Source organism: Neltuma alba, unplaced genomic scaffold (genome assembly GCF_004799145.2).
Source record: "Neltuma alba isolate B1F8T4 unplaced genomic scaffold, ASM479914v2 tig00010689_pilon, whole genome shotgun sequence".
In the NCBI taxonomy this organism is placed as follows: domain Eukaryota; kingdom Viridiplantae; phylum Streptophyta; class Magnoliopsida; order Fabales; family Fabaceae; genus Neltuma; species Neltuma alba.
Genome location: NW_021635529.1, coordinates 109,436 through 120,272, shown reverse-complemented (window position 1 = coordinate 120,272; position 10,837 = coordinate 109,436). Strand labels below are relative to the sequence as shown.

The window sequence follows — 10,837 nt, the reverse complement described above, 5'->3', positions numbered from 1 at the left end:
TTTACTCATATTTATTTTGTCTTCAACTCACACTCTTTTTCCCTCCCACTTCTCTTTCTTTTAATAATTTAATTGTTCTCTCTTATGCTCTCTCTCCCTTTATTAATGAGGGCATTTTTGACAAAAAATTATACTTTTTACATATTAATTGTTTTTAACTAATTTTAACTGTTTTTTTTCATCAATATAATTCAGTTATTCGTCTTTTATAATAAGGAAGGGAGGAATTATCTATTAATTGCATATGCTAATAAATGCAATTAATAAATAACAACAAAATTTATCCCAAGTCGGTTAGATACGTTATCATATATACCTGTTTGGTTTTGTGATTTGTTTACACAGGGTAGCGTAGGACTAGATTGTTGGACTGCCCATTTAATGCCCCAACTTTCTTGCTCTATTTCTATCATGAATCAAGTTAATCAGTCAATAACATATAATGGATTCCATCCACGCTACACCATATAATTTCAGCTAACTCCTAGGATACTCAAAAACAAGGCCTTCTGCTACGCTTCTGGCCCTTCCATGACCATAAAGCTTATTAACAATAGCCAACGCAAAATCTGTAACAGAGGCAAGTCCCTCACTAGTTATCAGTTTTCCATCAATAACTACCTTAGCACCATCTATTGTTTCACAATTGAGCTTGTCCACAATGGAAGGATGAGCTGTGAAGTTCTTTTCCTGGAAAATCAACAGAATCTATATTATGTTTTGGCTGAGAAATGGGTTAGAAAGCAGAGTTGTAATAAGAGTGTCCAATACCTTCAGTAAACCTTGTTTATGAAGGATGGCAAGCGAAGAAGACACTGCCCCAGAAATTCTTCTAGATGCATTTTGTTCTTTGAGAAGTCTTTTGAGAACTTTAGATTTGATCAACCTCTAAGCGCCATCAGTTCCCCCCCTTCAAGTTCATGATAAATTTAACATCAACAAACATTTGGAGCAAGATATTTATTTTCTGAAATCTCTGGAGTTAAAAACTTTGAAAATTTATACGTTATATACAGAAATCTGTCTCACTGGAAGAAAAATCAAATCATGTGCTGACTCTTGAGCGTCATTAATCAACATATCAGAAATTATTTTGGTTCCTCGAGAAGCCAAAATTTCATGATCTTTTTCTACCGATGCGACTATGACATTAGCTTTTGCTCGCTTTAGAATATCCGCAATAATGACTACTTCAATCTCTTCAGAACCATGAGCAACTGGTAAGAGAACCTGCATATTATTTTAAGTAAGATTCATATTGCAAGACAGGGCTACATAGACTCATCAATCGGCCATTGTAGTATGGCTTACACTGGGCGTATGGTGACCAAGGGACCACTCAACTGTGTTGAATTCCTTCTTGGTTGTACGATCATGATTGGCATTACCCAACAACTGTTACAAGAAAAGAGCTTTAATCTCATTCCAATTTTTGGATTTCAGTTTCACACAACTTTATCTCTTAGCCTTTATTTTCATTTACTCTTTTCTATCCCTAAATCCTATATCAAGCAATGCATAGTTGAATTTCCCCAAACTAAATGAGATTCTAAATTCAATACTTTGACCATTCAACCAGATTACAGTTGGCTTTCAGGCTTTTTTCATTCTGATCACATCAAAATTTGGCTTACAGAAGAGACGAGTCCTTGCATACCATTCTTCATAGGCAATTACTAAATTTCTAGTTTTATTTCGTCTTCTTGTCAGCTTCTGTTCAGCATTGCATCAATCTATCAACAGAAAAGGCAAAGGAAAAAAGCTGTGGGCATGCTTAAGTCCATTTTAGGCCTGGGGTTTTGCCTTTTTGTTAGGAATTGAAGTCCAATATTTCCATTACTAAACAAAGACTCACTAACTAAAGATAGTAGCTGAGCATAACATTGAAGAAAAAGTTAGACTGGGCTCAACGATATAACAATATACCATCAATTCTATGACTTCTTTGGCAGCTGACTCCCCAGATAGCTGTTCTACCAAGGATAGAGCAAACTGAAAAGTAGTTCCAGGGCCACAGCTTGTTGTAAGCTCTCCTGAAACTTGAATATTCGATTTAACAGCCCAAAATATTGGAAGCTTGTCCATGAATGCAGGATGACAAGTCGTCTTGCATGACAAACTAAATAAAAATTAGCCAGTGTTGACTAGCGAGTATCATAAGAACTATAATAGGTGTTCATCCAATTAAACTACCTTCTTTTTTCTTAGCAGACCCCATGGCAAAAGAGTAACTGCTGGAGCAGCACATATAGCACCATAGAGCCTCTTTTCCTCTTCTTGCTTGCAGGTTGTTTTTCTCAGGACCTCACAATCCCTTAATCTTGTTGAACCAGGCATTCCTCCTTGTAAAACGGGAGATTTAAATAACTTAATGGCATGCAGCATAAGATAAGATGAAACTCTAATACATAGTTCACTTTGCTACAAGGGCTTAATGTCATTGCTCATACTTTCTCAGACTACAGATAAAAGATTTTGTTGATATCTAAGGTGCAAAATAGAACAACCAACAATAATAGTTTTATAACACACCGGTAAAGCCACAAGATCAAAAATTTCATCTGAACATGTCGATATGTCAGTATTGGCTACCAATTTGACACCCCCAGCAGCTTCCACTTCAAGTTGTGGCTCCACTGATGCCACAGTCACCTCTGCACCAGCTCGACGCAGAACATCAACTAAAATAACAGCTTCCATTTCTTAAGTTCCAAAACCAATAGGGACCAATACCTGATTCGCCCACAAGAAAAAATAAAAATAAAGTGAGAAGATCCCATACATCATAAAATTTCTACAGCATTCAGCAGCAGTCAAAGAATGTGAATTAAATCCAATAAATTTCCATATACAATGAACATTTGAACCACCTTTTTGAGAGCAATAGCGGACTCTAAAGAGGAATAGAGGATTCTAAAGTTTTAGTCACAGTTGTTGAGGGTTTAAGTAGAGAGATGGACTTTGTGAGTTTAGAAGAGCGTTTTGAGGTAGGCGTCCTCTTTCTTTGAGGGGTTACAGAAAAAAATGATATAGAAGGAACTGTAGCTACAGCCACTGAACAAAGCTCTGCAGGATGTGGCCGCAGCATCGATGACACAGATGCCATCTACAGCTCCTCCTGCGCATGCTTCAAAGAGCTCCCAATTCTGAACGTAAAATCCATTCAATCAGTGGCTATACATACAAATAGTGTGTGTGTGTGAGTGAGAGAGAGAGAGAGAGAGTCTACAATTAGAATAATAATAATAAATGTATTTTTCTTTTATTGTTAATTTAACTTACCAATCCAAGTGTAGCAATTAACTCATGGAACTAATTAAATGAAGCTCTCATATGCAAAATATGGTCATATGGGCTATTCAAGTCCAAACAGCAATAATTACAACTCATACAATTGTTTTATCATGATCCAAAAGTATTTCTGGGCCAATTAGTATTTTAAATCACTATCTATTGTAAGAGCACCTACATGTAAAGCAACCAAACTGGATCTTCTCATGATTCTATAAAGGATAGAAGTAAAACCCAAAATTCTAATTAGAAAAAGTTCCAAAACTCTGGTGGAAATCAAGCAATGACAACTGCACACTTGAAACCTAAACTTCTTCTAAGTTAGAAAACCCAAAAGCCAAAACTTGTGATTTTTAGGCATGGTCAATTTTGGTAGTCAAACAAATTGACACCAATACTTCGGACAAGTTTTGATTGTCAAAATAGGTTTGTCCATGCACCCAAAATCTTTAAATAACCATAAGCTCAAACTATGACAATACCTCCACAAAATTTAATCTCAAGATCACCACTCCCAAGATACAATTATCACGCAATCATGCCAAAAATACTTACCATCAATAATATCACCTCCAAATACAATCGGCCAATCATTCCCACCTTGAGACTCGTCACATGACAATAAAATAAAAACACATTTCAACACCCCTAAAATATGTCAGTATTTACCTAGTCAGATGAACTTTAAAATTCACCAAACTTTAGAATTCCTTGGCTAGGAAGAAAAGTAGAGCAAGTATATCACTCGACTATTTCTTACTAGTCAAAGAATATGGAGAATCTCCAAAGGATAAAAACTGATATGTTGTTGCTGAATGACTAGCTCTATGGTGGCTATTTATAGACTGGAATTACATCAAAATAATCAAATAAAATCCAGAAATAATTCCTAAAATTTTAGAACTGACTCCGACAACTAAGTAGCAATAAACTGGGCGTTGGCATCCCATTAACTACAATATGTATCCTTAGGTGACTCTTAAAATCTCTCCACAATAACTCAAATTAAGCATCAGCAAAATAAGGAAATAAAAACTTATTAAACACTAATTAATTTTTGATCACCTCCTCCTCCTAGCAAAGGTCATGCCACACCCCAAAAATTAAAGGGTGACCGGCACGAAATGTGAAAGAACCCACTGCCCTTAAGCCTTGAATATATAAAATTTCCTGTATTTATATATATACATAGACATATTTATAATTCACAATTCAGTGTGTGAATATAACTTATATAACCAAAATTATAAGCTTGTAGAAATTTCGGTAGAGGACCACCCGAAAACTCTACAATAGTAAATTAGCAAAATTCAACCAAAGAGCAAAGCCAGGTGATATCCTACTTATAGCCTATGTGGAGCACCTACAACAAGATTTACAAACATATACAAGAGCTTAAGATTCTACTTTAAATTAGGGATCATTCAAAATGACGCTTCAACTTCAAGCCCAAACTATAGAGGTTAAATGATCAGCAAGACGAACTAGATAAGCTGCACTGCCCGTTACATTGCCAAATACCTACAATTTACTTTACTAGCAGCTTTCACATGGTATCCACTTTTTAAAAGCCCTGATGCCCAAAACAAAACTATTATAACTCCCTTTTCACAACCTTTATAAGAATTCAAAGAATCCATTTAATAAAATCCATACCACCACCTATTTAGCAGTAACCATCTTATAATTATGATTATCAATGTTCAAGATTCAACCCAACTTCCTTAAATTATTTAGCAATAACTTTCCATGACCTAATGAACACGTCCACCATTCTAAACTTTTGATAAGTGTAAATAAAGAACTTGGCTTCAACCCTCCTTGCATGGAATATAATATTGAATCCACTTGATATTGATAATATATATGTGCATACACACCATGGCTGGCTAATTAGCCATTCTAAAGACCATCCAAGCAAGCATAAAAGAAGTCCCGTATTCTTCCTTTTCATACATGCTTCCAAGTCTAACAAATACCATATTCATCATGACTATCTTACAACTCACTTAAAACTCTTGTTTCCTTCAAGCATTTTATCAAACACTTTGAAGGCACCCAGAATTAACTCAAACAAAAACCTTCAGCACACTAAATTGCTACAATAATTTAAAGTTCATCTACCAATCACTTCATCAAGCACCTTATGGGTAATCAAATATAAACAACGCCATATGCTCATAAATTACTAGTCATAACTCTCCAAGCAACAAAAATGGTTTCTCGAGATTTCCTCAATCCCAGAATTTGGTCTATGCTACATTACTCATATCTATCAGCTTTAAATTCTCCTTTCAAACATTTTATCAACCACCTAGTGTGCATTGAATTTGACAGGTTTCAAGAATATTCCTCTTAGAATCACAGTCCCAAACATCATAAATTACAGTTATAATCCAACTCTACAGAATCGCCAAACCTTGATAACCCAATCCACACATATGACACAACAAAGAAGGAAAAAAACAACATTCTCGAAAACCAAGGAAGAAGAAATATTAGAACGTACCCCACACAATCCACGTACAAGAGAAAAGAAAGAAAGGTGACGTTCGCCCACAGCCACCCACACACAGCAGCGACGACAAGAAGAGGAGAAGAGGGGATATAACGAGTGAAGAAAAATCTGGAGATATATTACTATGGTTATTATTTGTTTAATTCTGCACTGGCTTCTTATCACTCTACTTTCTTTATGCCGTAAAAATCTCAGGGCTATATAGCACCAAAATACAGCTTTTATTTACAACAGGAGCAAGTGAAATGGGTAACCCTCCTTATAGGAATTTAAATCTCCGTCAAACCCAGGTACTGCTTGTAACATCTTAAATTCTACTTTAAGGATTTAAATATTGAAAAAAAAGATTCAAACTGTTATTTTTTTTGTTTTATTTAGGGTCTTTAACTTCAGTTTACTCAAAGTGTTTTTTTTACCTTCTCCCGTCTTCTTTCTCTTCCTCTCTTTCTCTCTCTCCGCGTTCATCCCGCTCGCAGCGTCGCTTATCTCTCCCCCTTCTTTCTTCATCGTTTCAGATAGTTTTAGTAAGTGAAACCACTTCTAATTACAAAACTTCCTTCATGAAAGTTGTTCTACTCAGTCAGATCTATCTAATGATAGTAATTTTGTGTTGCTTAGAGAAAATTTTTGATATAGAGTTCGGAGCAAGTATTTAGTTTTGATGAGTGTTAACCACAGTATTGTAGATCTGTTATAGTAAATCATTTTTACCGGTTTAGATTTGTCCATTTGTTGATTTTAGTATTTAAAAATTAATTTTTAATTAAAAAATATGTTATTTATGAGATATATCATATTTATACCGATTAAAATTAAGTTAAATAATTTATTTGGGTTGTTTGACATATTATTAAAATTTTAATCGGTTTAGTTTTATTTATTGGGTGATTGGAGGTTTTAAAATAATTATTATAGTTAAAGTTTCTTATTTATGAAAAAATATACATATGCCATTAAAATTTTGATTAGATTATTTATATATATAAATATTTGAGATACTATTAAATTTTTGATGGTCCAGTTTTGAGGTTTAAATTTCAAATGAGATTTTTAGAATTTAGAATATACTAATTTCACATTTAGAAATTTTAGAAAATTCTTTTTATTAAAGTAAATAAGTTGGAAGATGTAAATAAATAATTTGGCTTGTTAGAAAATTATCAATTCGTTCTAAAGTACTTAATTTTGGGTTATAAGAGTTGTGAGAATTTAGAATGAAAATTAAATTAAATTAGGAATTTAACTAATATATAAGCTTAATTAATTAATTAGTTTATATTAATATGTGGTTATATTAATTGTGTAGATTAATTATTGGTTGAGCAAAGGATTGACCTCGTGGTAATCCTTCTATTATTTTGGCGAGAGGTAACCACTTTCCACTTGTTAAATATGCTAATATGTTGTTTGTGAGTATTTTCCTATTTTTGAATAATATTTGTTATTTGGAATTCGAGTAGATATATTATATCTGGTGAGCTATGAAAATTGTCTTGTGGGATTTTTGGAATTGTGATTGAGAAGTTTAGAAAAGATATATGATTTATATCTTATAGATTATACTGAGAAAAAATTAAGACATTTTTAATGATACTGTGAATGATTGGTTGTTATTTGGATTTTGGATTGAGCGCTATTCTACCACATGGTAAGGTCGCCATTAGTGCACATTGGTTGGCTTCTTTCTTCGTCCCCCATAGTGAGGGATAGGCCTTTGTGGCTTCTTATTCGTCCCCCAAAGTGAGGGATAGGCCCATATGTTTGATTGATCTCCCATAGTCAGGGATATACTTATGTGGTTTGTGTGTTGGCCCCCATAATGAGGGTTTAGATGATTGAAATTATATTTCTATGGATATATCTATATTTCTCGAGAATTTATAATTGTCCCACTTGACACCTCATGAGCCCATATTAGTATGTATGATGAGTTGGACAGTTGGTTACTGAGGTGTTTGTCTCACCCCCGTGGTTTAACATTTTCAGGTAATAGCTCTAAGGCTGTTCTGTCAAGGAAGATAGCGGAGGCTTAGCTACCAAGTTTTTCTTGTATAGCCTCTCCTCTCCTGTCTTATGTGTTGTGTTATTATATATTGCCACACAGGGCTCATCTATTTTGTTGTTGTGAACTAATACATTTGATTATTGCTAATTAATGAGAGAGTTGTCAGAAAGTCAAAGGCCTCTGAGACGTTGCACGTGACATTCGTTTAAAAGTATAAGTTTTTGTTTGGGCTAAGGGTGGAATGATATTTCTGGACTTTGAAAGTCCAAGACCCAAGTTAAGTATCGATATGCTCGTGATATAAGTTTATTTCTTTTAACCATGATAGTGATTTTAAAATTTTAAGGTTTCTTCTTTTCTATCATGGTTAATTTTTCAAATAAATTAAAATTTTGATCTAAATGGGTTTTAAAAGAATGGTCGTCACACTGCTGATGGCAGCAAAATATTTCAGTAAAGGTTTTGGACTAAAACTAGAAATTTCTCCCTCATACGATATATAGACTAGAATATTTAATTAAATTTTAAATTTAATAAATTGTATTATCTAAGGTAGCTCAAGATTTACTTCTTATAGAAGTATGATTTTTTTTTTCATTCAAATGAAATTTGAATTAAAGATTCAGAAATAAGGAGGAATAAATAAAATTTAAATTATTTATTTATTTCTCTATTTAAGTCCTCAATTTTATGATGTTTTCCAATATATTCAAATCCAATTAAGATATTATTTAAATTCAAAATTAATTATTAATTTCTTCATTCAATCCTTCAATTGAAATCTAATTTAATAATGATGTTCTTCATTTAATTTAATATACATAAATCCCAATAAAAATATTATTGAAATATTATTAATTAAATATATTCGGACGTCATAATGTCATACCCACCTGTTTTTTTTAAACAAACTGGATATTACAAGTTTTCAAGAATATAGTTGATTTTGAAGATAGTTCAGAGGCCACCCCAAAGCAGATTCACACCAAATTTGGTACGCCAGGACATTTTATATGAGACATAATGAGCTGTATCATTTCAACCTAAAATGCCACCATCTGCCCCTTAACGCTATATTTGGTATGGGGCTTTTAGAGGGAGGGGAGGGGAGGGAGGGTAGTTGTTCCCCTCCTCTTGTTTGGCTAGTAAATTGTTTAAGGAAGGACTCCCCTCCTCTCGTTTGGTTGAGATATTTTTTAAAGAGGGGAGGGGTTCTCCTTCCCTCATATTCCCTTTTAGTCTCCTCTCCAAAAATGAGTTTTTTTTAGAGAAGACGAGAGATAAAATTTTATATTTTCAAATTAATCTGAGTAAAATATTTTAATTCCTCTCTTGTCTTTTGGAGTTTTCCACCCTCTTATTTTTCTACACCCTATTCTAGTATGCTCACACCCCAAGAAGCTGCCGCCACACAATTGAGTCTGTTAGTCATCATCTTCTTCCAAGCTTCTATCAATCTAGCATGTAAAGCAGTAATCATGGATATGGTGTTTGGATCTTCTTCATATTCTAATTAGGAATAGTCTTATATCATGTTATTGGTATTTGAATTCTTTTTCAATGTGGATGATATATTTACTCGTGAATCTTTTTTTCACATGGATCTTTTTATTTTAGAAATGTGGATGTTTACTTTGATTGCAATATATATTGGTAGATAAGTTCAATCTATTTTTTTAAGAAGGTTGATTCAATTAAAAATATTATAATTCTCATTATTTTTTTAATTATTGTTCAAATAATAAGTAGGCATAAATAATTTGTATTATGGCAAGTCAAAGTTGGTAAATTATATTATACATATTTATATCTTAACAAAATAAAAAGTGAGAAATTTTATTTTAATTTTATAAGGTTAAAATAGTCAAATTTTAATTAGCTCCCCTCCCCTTCTCTTCAAACCAAATAAGTTATCATTAAAATTTTTCCTCTCCCTTTCATTAAATCCCTCCCTTTGTAGCTACCCTCCCCTTCTCTTAATCAAAATCCTTCCCTCTCTTTTCTTTTAGTGAGCCAAACACAGCATAAATGCATCCATGCTCAAAACTATTTGGTTTTGCATCGCAGCCATGCTCAAAACTATTTAGTTTTCCATCTTCTCTTGGTGTGTTAATCACTTCTTGGGCATTTCAACTCTTTCTAAACCCAACCGAGCCATGCCAAACAAATTCCCATAAGTTGAGACATTTCAGAATGGGTTAAAGTTCAATTTTGTCCCGAAAATTTTTGTGTGTGAACTATGAGTATCCAAAAAATGTCGTTGGATTAATGTAATGAAAGTATTAAAAAGGAAGCAATTTTGGCTTTAAAAATATTAATGATCAATGTTAAACAAATTCCCATAGGTGGAAACATGTCATGAGTTTTACATTGGGGATAAATATTTTGTGATTTATAAGTTCAAATAGTTCTCCCTCTTAATATGATAGTCTTTTGAGATTGAACTCTTCTTTTAGGCTTATACTTATCACATTGGTGCTTTTATTAAGGGTCCTATGTCATGAAAAGGGCTATCCATAGAGGGTGCTGACTAGCAATAGGCAGAATAAAGTATTGTGGTGTGGAGCCATCGAGAACCTTGGCTCTTGCGGGAGGTGCATCTTTATAAGTCCGACGTTGGGAAATCTCATAAGTATTGTATAGTTTATAAGTTCAATAGACTCTCCTTTCTAATAGGCTAGTCTTTTAAAATTGAACTTTCTCCTTAAACTTATACCCATCACATAACATTCTAAAATTGGGGACATCATGGTCCTAAAAACTCCCACAGTCAAAATTTAACCCATAACTTCCTATTGACAGAGCAAGACACTAATTCACCATTCTAAACTTTTAAGTTTGTTGGATTCTAGTCACCCCTCGATGGGTTTAGGATACTTCATTTTCTCCAGTTTATGGCACTAGCATAACTAAATTAGTCCCACACTTAGGTTTTATTTGGTTCAATGAAGAGAATGGGATGGGAGGTTAATTAAGAGGATGGGAGGTTAGGGGACGTTATGAGTGTTATTTGGTTTTTTTTT

The 10,837-nt window shown here is 33.5% G+C and overlaps 1 pseudogene; it reads right to left on the bottom strand.

Moving 5' to 3' along the window:
* Positions 1-384: 384 nt before the first annotated feature.
* Positions 385-5,880, bottom strand: LOC114758355 (protein DJ-1 homolog C-like; annotated as a pseudogene).
* Between the last annotated feature and the right edge of the window lie 4,957 nt (positions 5,881-10,837).